The sequence below is a fragment of the Humulus lupulus genome, chromosome 9 (genome assembly GCF_963169125.1).
Source record: "Humulus lupulus chromosome 9, drHumLupu1.1, whole genome shotgun sequence".
Lineage (NCBI taxonomy): Eukaryota > Viridiplantae > Streptophyta > Magnoliopsida > Rosales > Cannabaceae > Humulus > Humulus lupulus.
Window position 1 is genome coordinate 59,481,809 of NC_084801.1, and position 20,908 is coordinate 59,502,716.

Genomic DNA, 20,908 nt, shown 5'->3' on the forward strand with positions numbered 1-20,908 from the left:
GCTCCAGATCTTCATAACTCAAAACATGTCTATCATCAGATACATACCTCCGAAGAGCGGATACATGGAACACATTATGCACGGCCGACAATGTCGGAGGCAAAGCTAGCCTGTAAGCCACTTGACCAATCCTCTCCAGGATCTCAAATGGACCTACAAACCTGGGACTCAGCTTGCCTTTCTTCCCAAACCTTCTCACCCCTTTCCATGACGAGACTCTAAGGAAGACATAGTCTCCTACCTGGAACTCCACGTTCCTGCGTTTGGGATCAGCATAGCTCTTCTGTCTACTCTGAGAAGTAAGCATCCGAGCTCTAATCTTGTCAATAGCCTCACTGGTCCTCTGAACCGCCTCAGGACCTAAGTATCTCCTTTCACCTGTCTCATCCCAATGAATGGGAGATCTATACTTCCTACCATATAGCATCTCATAAGGTGCAACACCAATGGTAGACTGATAAATGTTATTATAGGAGAACTTTATCAAAGGCAGATACTTACTCCATGACCCACCAAAGTCCAGCACACATGCCCGCAGCATGTCCTCCAATATCTGGATCGTCCTCTCAGATTGCCCATCTGTCTGAGGATGATAAGCTGTACTGAACTTCAGTCGTGTACCCATGGCTGTCTGTAAACTCTTCCAAAACTTGGAAGTGAAAGTAGGGTCCCGATCTGACACGATCGACCTAGGAGCTCCATGGAGGCGCACGATCTCTCTCACATAGAGATCTGCATACTGGTCAACAGTATAAGTAGTCCTCACTGGCAGAAAGTGAGCTGACTTGGTATAGCGATCCACTATCACCCAAATGGAATCATGCTGACCAACTATCCTGGGCAAGCCCACCACAAAGTCCATTGTGATGTCTTCCCACTTCCACTCTGGGATATCCAGAGGCTGCAATAACCCTGCCGGCCTCTGATGCTCTGCCTTGACCTGTTGACATGTCAAGCACTTAGCCACATACTCTACTACATCTCTCTTCATCCATGGCCACCAGTACAATGATCTCACATCCTGATACATCCTCGTGGTGCCTGGATGCAAAGAGTAAGGTGTAGTATGAGATTCATCCAGAATCTCCCGCCTCAATGCAGTGTCTAACGGAACACATATCCGCCCCTTGTATCTCAACAACCCCAAATCAGACACTGTATAATCCCTGGATGCTCCAGCCAAGACATCCTCTCTAATCTTGATTAGCTGTGGATCATTCAACTGACCCTCCTTGACCCTCTCTAGCAGCGTAGACTGTAGCGTAATATTGGCCAACTGGCCCACCAGCAACTCTATACCAGCTCTGGTCATATCATCAGCTAACTCTCTGGCTATCAGCCTAATACCATGAATCTGTCCCAGACCCTTCCGGCTTAATGCATCAGCTACCACGTTGGCTTTCCCTGGGTGATACAGAATCTCACAATCATAATCTTTCACTAATTCCAGCCAACGCCTTTGCCTCATGTTCAAGTCCTTCTAGGTGAAGAAATACTTCAGGCTCTTGTGGTCTGTATAAATCTCACACTTCTCTCCGTAGAGATAGTGCCTCCATATCTTTAAAGCAAAAACCACCGCTGCCAACTCTAAGTCATGAGTAGGATACCTCTTCTCGTACTCCTTCAGCTGACAAGAAGCATAAGCTATGACTCTCTCTGATTGCATCAAACCACAGCCCAAACCCTGATGAGAAGCATCACAGTATATCACAAACTTCTCCTGGTCTGTCGGAAGACTCAGAACCGGAGCTGTAATCAACCTTTGTTTCAATTCCTGGAAGCTGTTCTCACATTTATCTGACCACACAAACTTCTGACCCTTACGTGTCAGCTCAGTCAACGAAGTAGTAATCTTTGAGAACCCTTCCACAAAACACCTGTAATATCCTGCCAATCCAAGGAAACTTCTAACCTCAGAAGAATTCTTTGGCCTTGGCCAATCTCTGACCGCTTCAATCTTTGCTGGATCTACTTTAATCCCCTCCTTACTGACAATGTGCCCAAGGAAGGACACCTGAGACAACCAGAATTCACACTTCTTGAACTTTGTAAACAATCTGTGTTCCCTCAATCTCTGCAGAACCAACCTCAGATGATGTTCATGCTCTGACTCAGTCTAAGAATATACCAGAATATCATCGATAAAAATGATCACGAACTGGTTTAAATAATCTTTGAACACCCTGTTCATCATATTCATGAAAGCAGCGGGGGCATTAGTTAACCCAAACGACATAACTAAAAACTCATAATGCTCATACCTAGTACGAAAAGCGGTCTTCAGTATGTCTCCCTCCTTGACCCTCAACTGATGATAACCAGAACGAAGGTCGATCTTAGAGAATACCGTCTTACCCTGCAATTGATCAAACAGATCGTCTATCCTTGGCAAAGGATACCGGTTCTTAATTATCAGCTTATTCAGTTCTCTGTAATCTATACACATCCTCAGAGAGCCATCTTTCTTCTTTACAAATAGAACTGGCGCACCCCAAGGTGAAAAGCTAGGTCTGATAAAACCCAAATCAAACAGCTCTTGCAACTGTACCTTTAATTCTTTCAACTCAGCTGGGGCCATTTTTTATGGTGCCCTAGACACTGGCTCCGTCCCTGGGGCCAGCTCTATAACAAATTCAATCTCCCTGTGTGGTGGCAACCCTGGCAAATCTTTTGGAAACACATCCAGAAACTCACACACAAGTCTAGTATCCTCTGGTCTCACTGGCACGACCTGGGTGGTATCAACCACACTGGCTAAGAATCCAATGCAACCCCCTTGCAATAAATCCCTAGCCCTCAATGCAGAAATCATAGGAATACGGGGTCCATGCACAGTACCAACAAATACAAAAGGATCCTCACCCTCAGGCTCAAAGGTGACCATTTTCCTTCTACAATCAATGGTTGCCCCATACTTGGCTAACTAGTCCATACCCAGTATCATATCGAAGTCAGTCATAACCAACTCTATAAGATCCGCTGACAACTCTCTGCCCTCCACTATCACTGGCAAAGATCTGACCCATCTCCTGGATACAACCAACTCCCCAGTGGGTAACAGAGTACCAAACCCCACAGCATAGAAATCACAAGGTCTACACAACCTATCAATAACACTACTAGCAACAAAGGAATATGTAGCGCTAGAGTCAATCAATACATTATAAGCAGTTCCTGCACTAAGAAGCTGACCTGTAACAACTGAGGGGGAAGCCTCAGCTTCTGCCTGAGTCAATGGAAACACTCGCGCTGGGGCCGAGCTATCTGCCTTTCTGGGCACTTCCTTTCTTGCCTTAGGGCAATCCTTTTTTAGATGACCCACTACTCCACAAGAGAAGCAGGCCCTTGCCTTACACTCTCCCAAGTGATGCCTCTTGCATCTAGGACACTCGGGATAAGACTTCCAGGCTTCATTACCACCTGGATGACCCACAGAAATACCACGGGGCCGTTTGTCAGGACCTAGAATTGGGAAGGTGTCAGGAACCTTCCTCTTCTGATCACTGGGGCCAACACCCCTACCAGAACCCACAAATGGAGGACCTGGCCTCCTGAAATCCCTTCTGGCTGCATTGTCACGCCAAATCTTAGTCTCTGCAGTTTCAACTGTAAGTGCCTTCTCCACCACCTGTGCATAAGTGGTCACCCCTGCCACAGTGGTGATGCGTACATCTCGGGCTAACCTGGGTTGTAGCCCCTGTAAGAAACGCTCTCTCCTGGTCCCATCAGTGGGCACCAACTCCTTGGCAAACTTTTCCAAACGGTCAAACTTTAAGGCATACTCAGTTACTGATAAGCTTCCCTGAAGTAGCCTCATAAATTCATCAGCCTTCGCCGCTCTAATAGCGTCATTGTAATACTTTTCATTGAACAAGGTCTGAAACTCCTCCCAGCTCAGGAGATTAACATTCTTAGTCTGGCCAACCACTTCCCACCAAATCCGGGCATCATCCCGAAACATATAGGCAGCACAGGCCACCCTCTCAGTACCAACCACCCTCATAAAGTCAAGAATAGTGGTAATCATGCTCATCCATTGTTCAGCTTTGGTAGGATCGGCACTGCCTTCAAACACAGGAGGTTGTTGTTTCCTGAACCGCTCATAAAGAGGTTCCAATCTGTTTTCAACCCCAGGCAGCTGCCCAATAACTGGCACCGACACAGAAGGTGCCTCTGCAACACTGGCCACCACAGGCACTTGCTGCTGTCTTAGGAGATGAAGCTCCTCTCCCTATTTTAGCACTATAGCCTGCACATCATTAAACATCTGCTGCCAGTTTGCAGGTGCTGGCTATGGAACCTGAGATTGGTCATTCTCTTAACCCTGACTGTTGTCATTATTCTGACCCTGACCACTCTGGCCAGCTGCAGTGTCTGTCTGTTCTGGGTTCATTCTGTCACTGATACCTCACTGAAACAATAATCAATACGGCCAGTCAGGTAGTAATAACTAAACCTCTTGCCGCCTTACAGTCCAAGAACAACAGACAATTATCACATTCCACAGTCATTCAATATTCACAATCAGATACATGTTTATGGCATTCAACACTCAGCATGTATCGCATAATAACTTATAAACAACCATACTAATAAGCAGGCGCCAGCAATCTCAGTACTAATTAGCACACATTTGCTGAAGATGTAGTATTTCAGGGCACAGGCTCAACATGGTATCTCATTCACACAGGTAAAGCATATATATCACATTTAAACAATTATACATGTAATCACATAGATAGTTACCAAACCATGAGTCGAGCTTGACTTCGGTGATGTGTGTACATACCCAGCCAGTCTACAGGAATCCTAACCTTGGCATTGCTCTGATACCAAGTTGTAACGCCCTGGTTACCCCAGAACAGTTACGGTGAACAGTGAACCGGAAATTTGACTCGCTACCCGAGTCCTTTGGTTAAAATGTGATCTAAATGCTATTATCAGGTTAAGGTGAAAAACCAGTAAAAAGGAAAGGATATATTTCATTAAGTAAATAAACTGCTCATGAGCCTTTCAAAATGTTTACAAGTAGTTCGTAACACAAAAGAGTCGCTACTGTTTCAAATTTACAGTCCCTGCCAGCCTAAGCGGCAAAAATAGGGTAATCCCCTAGTCCCTCTGAGAACTCCTTGACCGTGGCGGTCAAGCGGCCCTATATGTACACAACATCGCCCAAGCTCTCCACTCAGGGTTGGGTGAGCTTCTCTTTTCCTTTACCTGCACCACAAAGCACCCATGAGCCAAGGCCCAGCAAGAAAACACAACAAAGCGTGAAATAATATCAACAACGGTCATAATAACCATTCAGGACTATCAGTCCAAGCAAATAGGTGACAATAGCCAAAAGTCACAATAATGAGCATAGCTCCCTCCAGCCATGTGACGATAGGGTCACCAGGGCTTAACTGATAAGTGATTCTTTCATAAGTTTGATCAGGACAGGTGCACGGTGAGTGGTCACCAACATAACCTACCTCCCGACTCTAGAGTCGTGCTATGGACAGTGTCCCCTTCCCATGTGACAAACAATCACCGGGGTCATATACCTTGGCTATAAACATCTGGTCATAGACTAGGCAAGCGCTTATAAGTTCTTCGACCTTAGGGTCGGTCCCGCATTAATGCCATAGAGCCATTCAATGCGTGATCATCGACTTTAGAGTCGGTCCCTGACTAGTCAGTGTCTCAAATAGGTAATCAGCGTTCACTAGCATTTAATATGCAATCCATGTCCACATATATCAACCAACATGCCTCAATATCAAACCATGCATGTCATAAACCTATACAGGGTGCAACTGTATTCATACACTGTTTTCTTACCACTGGTTTGAGTGAGAATTATTATATGAACGACCCCTGAGAACGATCAACCTTTAAATTCCTTGATGGTCACCTGGTCATAACCAAAATATAGGATTCATCAATAAAAATGATAACTGAGGATTCCCAAACCAAGATCTAGCCTCCGAGACATCAAACATAACTCAACTAGGAACTAAGTTCAACCCCGAGGCCTAAGGTTTGAATCCCCAAGCTAAAAACATGTTTTTGACTAAATTTGCCCTGATGGGCTGCGACTCACCAGAGCCATGTCGCGGCTCACCCTCCTGACAGAGCCATTTTCACCTTTAAAGCCAACACAAGCCGCGGCTCATTTCGCAAAACAGCCAAGAAACCAGCACGCACCAGCCAACTCTCCCCTGCGTTTTCCCTTGGTACCAACCCTTCGAACCAACTCCAAACCTCCTCCAAACACTCAATTTAACCTCTAAACACCACCCATAACTCACCCTCATCAAAACCCAATCAAACATACACAAAAACTCCTCTTAATCCCCACTTTCTACAACAAAACCATAAGCTGAAAACTAAAAGGAAAATAGAGTAACACCTGAAACCAATGACTAAAACTCACCTCAAATTCAGATTTGAACCTCCTTCAATGGTTGAACCAAGTCCACCAACCCAGCCTTTAAGTTTCCTAGCTTAAAACCCCACCTTGAGCTCAAGAACACCAAAGAGAAATATAGAGAAGGGTGATGTACGGGAAGGGAGAAGACAACCCCTGTTTTTGTTCTGTTTAATCTTTATCCTTCTACAGCCAACTAAAGGGTAATATTAATCCCCTCAAATGACCAAAATACCCTTAAGCCACCTAAAGCCTCTAAAACCATTTCAAGGGTAAAATTGGTACTTTCCACTTATCCCGTTAATCATAATTACCGCTTCCCAATTCCCGCTAATCTCAATATCCTTAAACACCAATAACTCATATCCTGTTACCCTAAAATTCCTGGTAACGCTATAATCATTAATATCACCCCTAGACTCACCCCGAGCCCCGAGCTCAAACCTGTTATGACCAAACCGATAAATCATGTTTAAAGATCGTCTCATGTCAAAATACTCGAACCAATCCACATTATAATGTGGTCTCACAATATATCATTAACATGCAAACAAATATTCAATTATACCCTCAACGAGCCAAATTACCAAAACACCCCTGTAAACAAATGTGGACTCACATGCATGCATTTAACATCATATTATAATATAATTCTCATAAACATGCATAAACACATTTAATGGCATAATTAAACAGTTATGGCCCTCCCGGCCTACTAATCCAGCCATTAAACCATAATAGGGAATCCGGGGCATTACAGTAACTCCTTAGGAAACACATCCAAAAACTCACAAACCACCCTGGTCTCCCTCGGCCCCGCTGGCAACACCCTAGTAGTGTCCACCACACTATCCAGAAAACCTATACATCCACCCTGTAACAAGTCTCTGGCCCTCAATGCTAATATTATGGGTACACGGGGTCCACACATCACACCCACAAAGACAAAAGGATCCTCTCCCTCAAGCGCAAAAGTCACCATCTTCTTCCTGTAGTCAATAGTAGCCCCACACCTGACCAACCAATCCATCCCTAAGATCATGTCAAAATCCTCCATATCTAGCTCAATCAAGTCAACTGAAAGCTCCCTACTATCAACCATCACTAGCAGTGCCATGATTCACCTTCTAGAAACTACCAGTTCCCCAGTAGGCAATAAAGTCCCAAACCCCATAGTCTGATACTCACTAGGTCTACACAATCTATCAATCACTTTACTAGAAATAAATGAATGTGTAGCACCAGAGTTAATCAATACAGTAAAAGGATAGCCAGCACTAGAAAGCTGACCTGTCACCACCGAGGGACTAGCCTCGGCCTCTGCCTACGTCAAAGTGAACACTCGAGCTGGAGTCAAGCTGTCCACCTTTCCTGCTTCCCCTTTCTTCACTGTTGGGCAGTCTTTCTTGAGGTGCCCCACTGTTCCACACACATAACAAGCCTTGGCATGGCATTCTCCCTGATGGCATCTTCTACACCTTGGGCACTTTGGATAACTCCGCCACGCCTCACCGCCGCCCTGACGGCCACCCTGACTACCCCGACCCCTCCTATCAGGACCAGCAGTAGTCGAGGTATCAGGAGTCTTCCTCTTCACATCACTGGGGCCTCCGCCCCTACCTGACCCAGAATAAGGAGGCACCACTCTGCGACCCTCACGCCTCGCTGCACTTTCCTTCCAAATCTTGTTCTCCGCTTCCTCGGTGGTAAAAGCCTTCTCAAGGGCCTGAGCATAAGTTGTTCCCCCAGGTACCGTTGTGATCCTTACATCCCAGGCTATCATAGCATTAAGCCCCCTAATGAATCTATCTTGCCTAGTAACATCAGTAGGCATAAGGTGTGGGGAAAATTTCGCAAGTCTATCAAATTTTAGGGCATACTCAGTAACTATCATGTTGCCCTGCACCAATCCCACAAACTCATTAACTTTTGCTACCCTGATGGCAACATTGCAGTATTTTTGGCTTAAAAAGTCTTTAAATCCTTCCCAACACAAAGCAATGATGTCCCTGGTCTGTGATGCCACTTCCCACCAAATGCGAGCATCCTCTCTCAACATATAGGTGGCATAAGCCACTCTATCATATCCCTCTATCCTCATAAAGTCCAGAATAGTCGTAATCATAGTCAGCCACTGCTCGGCCTTCAGTGGGTCAGGTCCTCCCTAAAAAGTTGGGGGATGCTGCTTTCGGAACCGCTCATACAATGGCTCCCATATGTTCCCAACCTCTCCTGGTTGTACAACTGGTACCACTATAGGTGGTACAATAGGGGCAGCACTCCCTGATGGAGCCTGCTGTCGCAGGATACAATTCTGATCATCCTGGCCTGTAGCCGTGCTTGCATATCTGCCATAAGTTGCTGCCAGTTCTCAGGGACTAGCGAAGGAATCTGGCCCTGGTCATCACCCCCGGTCCCAGACCTAGTGCTGGCTAGTCGTGTAGATTTTCTTAGATGCATAACTATCCAAGTCAATCTGCAATCAATGACTCGGCAATCAGACCATGATGATAGGGTAAAAGCTTCTCTAAAATCCACCAATGAAACATAATTAATCACAAACAACCAAGATATAAGCATTTATCCACATGCACCGACATTGCTAATAAGCATGCCCCAACATCACCACACAACAGTTAAGATATAAACATTCATCCATACACCATATGCAGTTAATCATTCAAATATTCATTCACATACACAGCAATGCTTATAAGCATGCCTCAATATTATCACACAGCAGTCAAGGGCCAGGCCCTATCAGTATCTCATGCTTCTTATTATTCCAACATATATCAACAATCACAATTCTTTCCAAGCACACAAGCATATAAGCACATATACACTTTACCAATCCCCGAATCGAGCTTGTCTCTAGCAGCGAATGTACATGTCCAGCTGGTCTTCAGGAACCCTTAAACCTAGGATGCTCTGATACCAAGTTGTAACGCCCTGGTTAGCCAAGACCGATACACTGTGTATTTATAAAGGTGCAAGACTTGCTAATCAAATCATTTAGTTAAAAACGTGTCGCTAAAACTATTAATGAGCTAGGGTTAAAAGGTTTTGGTCTCAAAAGATAACTTTCATATAATCCAACATTCTACACAAGGGATCCCAAAAGAAACAGCGTTTAAAAAGTTAGTTTACAAAATTTCCAGAGTACAATCAACCACTGGCCACTCTAAGGGCAAAACAGACATTTATGGTTCTCCTGTTCCTGTCTCTCCTCAACCGTGGCAGTTGAGCAGCTGATCATGTACATTCTGCTCTCAGAGCTCTCCGAATCAGGGCTGATCAAGCTTGCCCTTGCCTTTACCTGGACCACGAAGCACCCGTGAGCCAAGGCCCAGCAAGAAAACATAACATTATATAACAAACGATAATAACAGTTGAATAACCCTTTTAGCATGATTATACACTTAACATACCACACTAATCACATAGCACGTAGATATAACCAAAGATTCAACCAATCAACACTCAGCATGACAAATCCACCAATCAATGATAACAATCAAATCACATGATAATCAGGGTCGACACCTTAGGTCGCACCCTCTGTTTACCCCCACTGACTCCGGCCCGCTTAAACCGAGCTCAGTGCATAATAAGCTGTCCTCAGCTACCAATGGCCGAGCCGCGCCTTGTGCGCTAATGTAAAGTCCGGCACTCTTAGGTCATTTGTTTATTATTTGCATGGCATAATACCATCCTCTATAAATCATACAAAACAGGGAACCCTTAGTCCCATTATAAATCCACAACCGGGTGCAGTTTTCTTACCTTTAGTTTCCAAGTGTACTGGTTACGCGAGATGCCTCTTGAGCACGATCTATTTCCCGAGCCCCTAGCTTATACCTAGTCACAACCAAGATAAGGGATACCATTAATAATTGTAAAAGGGCTTCTAAATAAGGTTCTAGTCTCTGGAACACCGAATTCCACCAAGCACTGTAGTAGATTCGATCCTGAGCACTCTAGGTTAAATTCCCATGCTTAAAATCCCAAAAGCCCAAATTCCCTTAAGGGCCGCACCTCAAGCTTCCTATGCCGCGGCATGGCCCCCAAACAGAGCCCATTCACGCTCAGAACCAGACACAGGCCGTGGCCCTACATAGACCATGCCGCTGCCCGCCCTCCATCTCCAACATTCATCAGCTTCAGAGTGCCGCGGCTCACCAAGAGCTTGTTAGGAACGAGTTTCCTAATACGCAGCGGAATGGTGGTGTGGTTGGCCCTGTGTACAACAAAAAATTTTGTAACATATTTAAACTACCTTTAAATATGCGAATCCATTAATATACATACATTAATCATAAACAAGGTAAGGATAGAATTCATACCTCTTGAAGCCTATCAAGTGTCCTTGCTATCTTTTCGTATTTAGAACGATCTTCCTATCCAAGCCGCTCCCACGTACTCACACCAAGATCTTCCAAAGCGTTCTCTACACCTCAAGAAATGTGTGGGCACTTAGAGAATGAAGGATAGTTTATTTGTGATTCTACTTGATGTACTCAACACATGAGATCAAGAGAATAGGCCTGAGAATTGGTTCTTTATTTTCAGGGAGAGAAAACTATCGTTCTATTTTTCACAGAGCGAATGTTCAGAGTTGTCTCACATTCTCTTCTCTTATCTGAATAATTTTCTGATTTGTCATACTTAACAGAAAATATTCAAAATTTAAAAAATAAATCTGTAACCATTTTACAATTTACTTTTTAATTAATTAATTATTCTATTAATGAAAAAATCCAAAAACCAATTTTTGAATTATCCATTAATTAATTAATTAAATAAATAAAATTAAAAATCCCATTCCTGAAAAATGCTGGCCCTACATGCCACACACAGTCCTGGACTGTGTGTGAACGTGTAGCTTCCTAATTTCTAGGGATATTGGTTTTTCAAATTTTATTTAATTATTTATTCAAATTACTTTGTCAGATAAGATCTAACAACCTGATAACTAATTCAAATTAATTATCTTTTTAATTAATTATCAAATATAATTAATTATTTGAATAAATATTAATCTTTTAAATTCAAATCTAATTTAAACTTATCAGATCATTATATCTCACTCAAATAAAGATATTTAATTAATTCTACCAATTAATTAAATCCAAAATTTTTGAAAATAAATATTTAATTTATTATAATTTCAAAAATTATAATTAATTAATTATTTAATTAAATTTCGAAAATTAATTTAATTATTTAATATAATTTCGAAAATTATACAATAATTAAATATTAATTAATTTTGTTAACTACAACTAATTTGTAATTAATTAATTAATCACTATTATCATATAATTACATATTTGGCCTGAAGAACAAATTTTTTCTTAAATATGTCTTTAAACTATATATCAACTCTTACCTTGAACAGTGTTGATAGAGCCGCTATGGGGACCTATGGACCTATAATTCCAAGCTCCAATAAATTTGAGATTATTAATTAAACTCTTTAATTAAATAATCTTAATTTATTAATCTCGTGATTATTCCACTATAAATATGAGACTGTACTCTTGTAATTATAGACATTTCATTTACTGAGTACTTTATAATCATAAAGCGTCCATTGATATAATCATTGCATACAACTTGACCCTCTAATAATGGCTCATAATTAATCGGGAATAAAATTATCGTTTTACCCTTTTAATTATCTCTTGTTTCCTTAAGTACCATTGACTCTACTAGTGAAGGTCAATTCATAATAAATTATGAATTTGAGCTCAATAACCTTTCAGTCCCAAAAGTCAACCCTTAAGAGAACCATCATTCAATCTCTTGCGAGAAGGTATAGATTCCATATCTGTATACTATGTCCCCAGCCATCTATATTAATGAGTTCCCAAAACAAAAGTTTCTAGCCTGATCATTCTGACAGACCCTAACAAGTGAATCAAAGAACTCATATAACATAAACAGGAGTTCATAGTAACTTCAGGATTAAGATCTATTTGTATATGATCATCAGTTGATATATTTAATTAATACTTCGAAACGGTATTTAACTAAGTATTAATAAACATATCTGGTCCAGTTCTATATATTCTCTAATATATAAAGCACCTCCACTAAAGTGTCCTACTACACTAGTGATCCGGATCTAGATCACATGTATTCATAATACTAGTGGACCGTACTTGCAGTAATTAATCTAAAGATTCCATAACTTTATTTTACTGCAAACTATTCAAGTTCATTTATCTCAAACACAATCCTCCCATACTAATACGTGTTTGAGATCACATATATGAACTTAGGAATTTTCCTGATATTTACATAATATTATCATAGAATAATATAGTCCATAAAATATATGCATAACAAATTCAATTCATTTATTTATTTCATAAAAACAATGCCTACTACATATGCTTTCGGGGCACATTTCCAACAATCTCCCACTTGCCCTAAAGCAAATGATGCATCTCTCTCATTCCCATGTTTCTTACATGCTCCTTAAAAGATTTTATAGATAAATTCTTTGTGAAAGGATCTGCAAGATTATGCTCTGAAGCTATCTTCATAACTACAACATCTCCTCGATGAACTATCTCTCTTAGCAAGTGATACTTCCTCTCGATGTGCTTTCCCCTCTTGTGACTCTGTGGTTCCTTTGAGTTAGCTACTGCCCCACTGTTGTCACAGTATAGGACTAGTGGCTTATCCACATCTGGTATAACTTCCAGAACGGAATAGAACTTTTTGAGCCACACAGCCTCCTTAGCTGCTTCATAAGCCACATCTAGTACTACATATGCTTTCAGGGCACATTTCCAACAGAACTATGCCGCGGCCCGACCCCTTCGAAGCCAGAAAAACCTCCATTTTTAACTCCCAAACCTCACTCAAAACCATTCAAAACCATCCCAATAATATACCACATTATCACAAACATCCCTGCATGATTTCAGAAGCACAAGCTAGCAGAAACCTAACCTAAAAACTCATCAAAACACCTTTTCAATTTCTGAAACTCACACACTCAAGAACACTAAAACCAGTCATAAAACTCGGAATTCAAACACTAAAAAATGAATTGGAGCTTACCTTGATTGAAGACTCAATCCTCCAAGCAATTACTAAACTAACACCCAAGCTTTCTTCCTCAATTCAACCTTGAAGTTAAGAACCTAGAAACTCTTATAAACCAGCCCCAAAATTATATAATCAACTGATCAAGAATGTTGTTGACCCTCAAATTAGCCAACAACACGGAGTCAAATATACGACAGGAAATAGCACGATGCTTGAAAAGACAATCTAATGGAAAGTAAAGAACACCAAGAATTATAGTGGTTCGGCCCCAGTGATTGGTAATGACCTACGTTCACTTTGTGATATTGTTATTATAGAATCCTAAAGTTGTGATCAAAGAACTAGGGTTCTTGAGTTTCACAGACCTTAGGCGTAATACAATCGGATGGTAACCACTCACCTTAGCTCCTTTTCTCTCAATCTTAAGCAAAAAAGCTAAAATTAATCCAAAAGTCCCTTCCTTGAGTTATTTCATGCATATTTATAGGCTCAAGGAGGGTTAGATATGATAACGTGTCTTATCTTATCCTTAATAACCGCGTATCAAGGATAATTATGAAGAAATATTCAAATGCAGTTAATATCAGATTACAACTTTAAAAGGAAATAAATCGGGCTTCACGACCAGCTTGGTCGTGACAAACATTAACTCTGACAAGGAGGCGCGCTTCTGGTCGATAGCCGAACAACACCTCTGCCTTTTAATCTGCCACGTGTCAATCTATGTGTAAGTAATCTTTGCCACGTCATCAGTGACCTTTTTTGGGTAAACAAATGCATTTCAGTGCTTACCTCAATTCCTAGTTAGGTTCTTTAGCTTCCACTGAGTTAATCCACCAAATCCTCCACCCAATTCTTTGTGTTCCAGCCTAATTTCCTTTAGTTTTTCTGAAATTCCTTGAGAGAGAAAGAGAGAGAAAGGGAAGGGTCAGTTTAGCCTTTTGATTCTACTGTTTTCTAAAGTTTCCTAGTCTATCCTTAAGCAATTAAATCAATCCCGAGGCTCGGGGTGCCGGAAACGTCCCTGAGGGTAAAATGGTAAAATTCCCTAATATTCCCACCTAAGCTTCCTAACCTCAAATATATCTCCAATTATTTATTTCCATAACCCGATAACCTAAATAACCATCCAATACCTGAAATACCCCTTGACTTGCCCAAAGTCAAATATTAAGCCCCGTTGTGACTTTCCCGCTAACTAGCTCCCTAGGATCGCCTCGAGTCGCATGCTGCAGATTTACCCACATAATAATGTGGTTCTCACAATTATAGCATATAATCACATTTACATTCATATAACCATACAAGCATGCTTATTATATAATCACGCATTAAGTTAATAAATTCATACGTAAACCAATTATGCCCTCCCGGCACACTAATCAAGGCCCTTAAGCCATATTAGTGATTTTGGGTCGTTACAGAGATATATGTTGAAAGTATATGTTTATCGCTGTCTAGTTTTATATCTGTATTCTGTTGATTAGTTGAATTGATTGGATTAAAAATGATTACATGCTCTTATTGCGATTTATGCTTGTTGTTTATGGTTTTCTTGCTGGACCTTGGCTCATGGGTGATACGTGGTGCAGGTAAATGCAACGGAAAGTTGGACCAACATCAGTTGGAGAGCTCTGGGGGTGAAGTGTACAACCTCAGCTGCTCGACTGCCACGGCTAAGGGAATTTATAGGAATTAGAGCTCTAAATTATATTTTTTCGTTAGACTTACTTTCGTTGTATCAGTCTTTGAGAGTCGTACTTGTCATGTAAACCCTGTTTTTGGGATCCTATGTATTAAACACTTGTTTTAATAAAAATTTAACAATTTACGATCAAAATATTTTAACCCTAACCTGTCAGTTGTCATTAGATAACACATTTATGTTCAAACGACCTGATTAGCAGGTCTCGCTCTATTTTAAACACACAGTGTAACGGTCTTGGTTATCAAGGGCATTACAACTTGGTATCAAAGAAATCTAGGTTTAAGGGTTCCTGAAGACTGGCTAGGCATGTACACTCACCGCTAATGACAAGCTCGACTCAGGGTTTTGTAACTATATATATATGTGTGATTATATGCTTAAATTTTTAAATTAAATGTAAATGTTTTATTTGTACGATTAATAGGGAGCATGAGATATACTAATAGGGCCTGGCCCTTGACTGCTATGTGATTATGATAAGACGTGCTTATTAGCATTGCTATTGTATGTGAATAAATGTTTAAATGCTTGTTTGCATCTTGATTGCATACTGTTGGTTGAGTTTCAATGTTGGACCATGGAAAGAATGTTAACCTGCCATCATTGCCTGACCACCGAGTCTTTGGTTGTAGATAGACTTTGATAGTTATGCGTCCAAGGCGATCAATACGACTAGCCGGCACTGGGGTTGAGGCTAGAGATGAAAAGCAGGGCCAGAACCCTCCACTAGTCCCTGAGAACTGGCAGCAATTGCTTGCTGATATGCAAGCTAGACTTCAGAGTCGGGAAGAGCAGATGTGCCTTATAAGGTAATAGGATTCATCATGGAGTGTCGTACCTAACTTGCCGCCTGTTGTTGCACCAGCTGTACAACCACCTGAGATAGGAAACAGATGGGAACCACTCTATGAGAGATTCAGGAGACTGCACCCTCCAACCTTTGAAGGAGGACTGGATCCACTGAAGGTTGAACATTAGATGAGTATGATCACCTCTATTTTGGATTTTATGAGAGTGGAAGGCAACGGAAGGGTGGCCTATGCCACCTATATGCTTAGAGAGGATGCCCGTATTTGGTGGGAGGTGGCATCATAGACTCAAGATGCTTTTGTTATGAGTTGGGAAGGGTTCAGAGATCTGTTATTATAATGTTACCGTCAGGGCGATGAAGGTGAATGAGTTCATTGGGTTGGTGCAGGGTAGCATGACAGTTACTGAGTATACCCTGAAGTTTGATAGGCTGGCGAAGTTTGCACCAGATTTAGTTCCTACAGATGCAACTAGGCAGGACATGTTCATTCGAGGGCTTAATGGGGAGACAACTTATGCCCAGGCTATTGAGAAGGCCCTCACTGCTGAAGAGGCAGAGAACAAAATCTGGAGGGAGAACGCTGTGAGATGGGATGTTCGCAGGGCAGTGGCTCTATATACAGGGTCTGGTAAGGGCGGAGGCCATAGTGATCAGAAGAGGAAGACCCCTAACACCTCAACCACTATTGGTCCTGATAGAAGGGGCCGGGATATCCAGGGTGGCCGCCAGGGAGGCGGTGAGACATGGAGGAGTTATCCAGAGTGCACTAGATGCAAGAAGTGCCATCTGGGCGAATGTCGAGCCAAGGCTTTTTACTTGTGTGGGGTGGTTGGACACCTCAAGAAAGATTGCCCGACGCTGAAGAATGAGGAACCAAGAAAGGTGGATAGCTTGACTCCAGCTCGAGTGTTCACCATGACACAGGCAAAGGTTGAGGCTAGTCCCTCGGTAGTGATAGGTCAACTTTCTAGTGCTGACTCTTCATATACTATATTGATTGACTCTGGTGCTACACATTCATTTGTTTCTAACAAAGTGATTGATATATTGTATAGGCCTAATGAGTATTATACTGCGGGGTTTAAGACTATACTACCTACAGGGGAGTTGGTAGTTTCTAGGAGATGGATTAGAGCACTGCCAATGATGGTGGATAGCAGGGAACTATCAGTAGATTTGATTGAGTTGGGTATGGATGATTTTGATATGAATTTGGGGATGGATTGGCTAGTCAGATACGGGGCCACTATGGATTGCAGGAAGAAGATGGTGACTTTTGTGTCTGAGGGGGAGGACCCCTTTGTCTTTGTGGGTGCTATGAATGGACCCTGCATTCCTATGATATCAGCGTTGAGGGCTAGGGACCTTCTACAAGGAGGTTGTATAGGTTTTCTAGCTAATGTGGTGGATACCACTAGAATTACACCAGTGGGGCCTAGAGAGACTATATTGGTATGCGAGTTTTTGGATGTGTTTCCTGAGGATTTACCCGGACTACCGTCGCACAGGGAGATTCAGTTCGTTGAGTTGGCATCGGGTACAGAGCCAGTGTCCAGGGAACCATATAGGATGGCTCTAGTAGAACTAAAGGAGTTGAAGATACATTTGTAAGAGCTAGACTTGGGATTTATTAGACCTAGCTTCTCACCATGGGGTGCTCCAGTTTTGTTTGTGAAGAAGAAGGATGGGACTTTGAGAATGTGTATAGACTATAGGGAGTTGAACAAGTTGACCATCAAGAAAAAGTATCCCTTACCAAGGATTGATGACTTGTTTGATTAGCTACAGGGAAAGACGGTATTCTTGAAGATTTATCTTCGATCTGGTTATCACCAGCTAAGGATCAAGGACAAGGATAGTCTAAAGACAACCTTCCGTACGAGGTATGGGCATTATGAGTTCCTGGTCATGTCGTTTGGTTTGATCAATGCCCCAGGAGCATTTATGGATTTGATGAACATGGTGTTTAAGGATTTCTTGGATCAGTTTGTGATTTTCTTCATCGACGACATCTTAATTTACTGCAGTTCAGAGGCAGAGCATGAGCAGCATCTCCGACAAGTATTTTAGAGATTGAGAGAGCATTGGTTGTATGCTAAGTTTAAGAAGTGTGAGTTCTAGTTACCAGAAGTGACATTCCTTGGACATATTGTTGGTGGAGATGGGATTAAGGTAGATGCAGCCAAGGTAGAGGCAGTTAGGGATTGGCTGAGGCCAAGGAATGCCTCGAAGGTTAGGAGCTTCCTTGGGTTAGCGGGTTATTACAGACGGTTCGTAGAAGGGTTCTCGAAGATTGCCACACCGTTGAAAGAATTGGCATGGAAGAACCTGGAGTTCACTTGGTTAGACAAGTGTGAGGGTAACTTCCAAGAACTAAGCATCGACTAATTACTGCTCCTGTGTTGAGTCTTCCTTCGGAGGGACGAAAGTTTGTAGTATATAGTGACACATCGAGACTGGGGTTGGGGTGCGTGTTCATGCAGAGTGAGAAGGTTATTGCCTATGCCTCGCGGCAGTTGAAGGATTATGAACAGTAGTACCCTACCCATGACTTGGAGTTAGCAGCAGTGGTGTTCGCACTGAAAGTATGGTGACATTATCTGTATGGGGAGAAGTGCGAGATATACACTGACCATAGGAGTTTGAAGTATTTCTTCACCCAGAAGGACTTAAACATGAGACAGAGGCATTGTTTAGAATTGGTGAAGGACTATGACTGTGACATCCTTTACCACCCAGGAAAAGCCAATGTAGTGGCAGATGTGCTGAGCCGGAGGAGCCCAGGACAATTGTTTAGTTCTAAACAAATATCGAAGGAGTTAGCAGAAGAGATGGCTAGAGCAAGGATAGAATTGGTTGTGGGCCGGTTGACCAATATTACTTTACAATCTACCCTCCTAGAGAGGATAAGAGAGGGTCAGTTGGATGACGCGCAGTTGCAGGAGGTTAGAGGGAATGTCCTAGCTGGAGTGGCTAAGGATTATTCCATTTCACAGATAGGTTTACTACGGTACAAAGATCAGATTTGTGTTCTGATGTATATGAGCATTAGACAAGAGATACTTGATGAATCCCATACTACACCATACTCACTCCATCCAGGCACCACGAAGATGTATCAAGATCTACGAACTTTATATTGGTGGCATGGGATGAAGAAGGACGTAGTTGAATATTTGGCCAAGTGTTTAACCTATCAGCAGGTGAAGGCTGAGCGTCAATGACCAGCGGGGTTGCTATAGCCTTTAGGTATTCCCGAGTGGAAATGAGAAGACATTACCATGGATTTCGTGGGAGGTTTACCCAGGATAGTGGGGCTACATGACTTGGTGTGGGTGATAGTAGATAGATACACCAAGTCAGCTCACTTTCTACCAGTGAGGACGACCTATACTGTGGATCAGTACGCGGAGTTATATGTGTAGAAGATTGTGTGTCTCGATGGGGTTCCTAAATCTATAGTATCGGACCAGGATCCTATATTTACCTCCAAGTTTTGGGGTGGTTTGAAGCCTTTCATCCTCAGATAGACAGGCAGTCTGAGAAGACAATTCAGATACTTGAAGACATGCTTAGAGCATGCATGTTAGACTTCGAGGGGCCTTGGAGTAAGTACCTCCAATTGATTGAGTTTTCGTACAACAACAGTTATCAATCAATGATTGGAGTAGCTCCATACGAGATGTTGTATGGAAGAAGATGTAGATTGCCCATTCATTGAGATGAGATGGGGGAGAGGAGGTATTTGGGACTGGAGATGGTTCAGAAGACTAATGAAGCTGTTGAGAAGATCCAAGCTCGAATGCTCGCTTCGCAGAGCAGACAGAAAAGCAACACTGATCCTAAGCGTGGGGACGTGGAGTTCCAGGTAGGGGACCATGTGTTTCTGTGAGTTTCACCATTACAATGGGTGAGGAGATTTGGGAAAAAGGGTAAGCTGAGCTCTAGATTCATAGGACCTTTCGAGATCTTGGAGAGGATCGGGCAGGTAGCCTATAGATTAGCTTTGCCACTGTCATTATCAGGAGTTCATGATGTATTCCACATCTCTATGCTTCAGAAGTACATCTCATATACGACTCATGTTTTGGGATATGAGGGTCTAGAGCTACAGACCGATTTATCATACGAGGAATGACCAATTCATATATTAGACAGAAAACATAAGGTTTTTAGGAACAAGACGATTCCTTTAATCAAAGTATTATGGCAGAATAGCAAGGTCGAGGAAGCGACCTGGGAGCTTGAGTCAGCTATGCAGGATCAGTATCCCGAGTTATTCAGGTAAATTTTGAGGACGAAATTCTTAGTAAGAGGGGATAGTTGTAACGACCCAAAAAAATGCTAATAGGGTTTAGTGCCTTGATTAGTGTGTCAGGAGGGCATAATTGGATATGTGTGTGATTAATTTATTAAATGCATGATTATGTGGCATGCATGATATATATATATGATGATATGAATATATTTAGATGCATGTTTATGAGTGTTAAATATGTATGTGGGCCCGTTCTTATTTATAAGGGCATATTTGTAATTTGGCCCGTTAAGGGCATAAATGTTATTATGTGTGTTAAGTGGTAGAGAACACATTATTATGTGGATATATTTGTAGTACACGACTTGAGGCGATCCTAGTGAGCGGATTAGCGAAATAGTCACAGTAGAGTTTAATACCCGGCTCGAGGTGAGCCTAGGGGTATTTTGGGAACTTGGAGGATATTTTGGGGTTTATTGAGTAATGAGAAAGTATTTGGTAATTAGTTGGGCATGACGGGATTAAGTGGAAAATGGTAGGAATATTTGATGAATTAGCGGGAATCGAGAAATGACCATTTTACCCTTAGGGGCAATTAGAGGGCTGAGTTTTCATGAGGGGTATTTTAGTATTTTTGGCTAAGGTGTATGATCA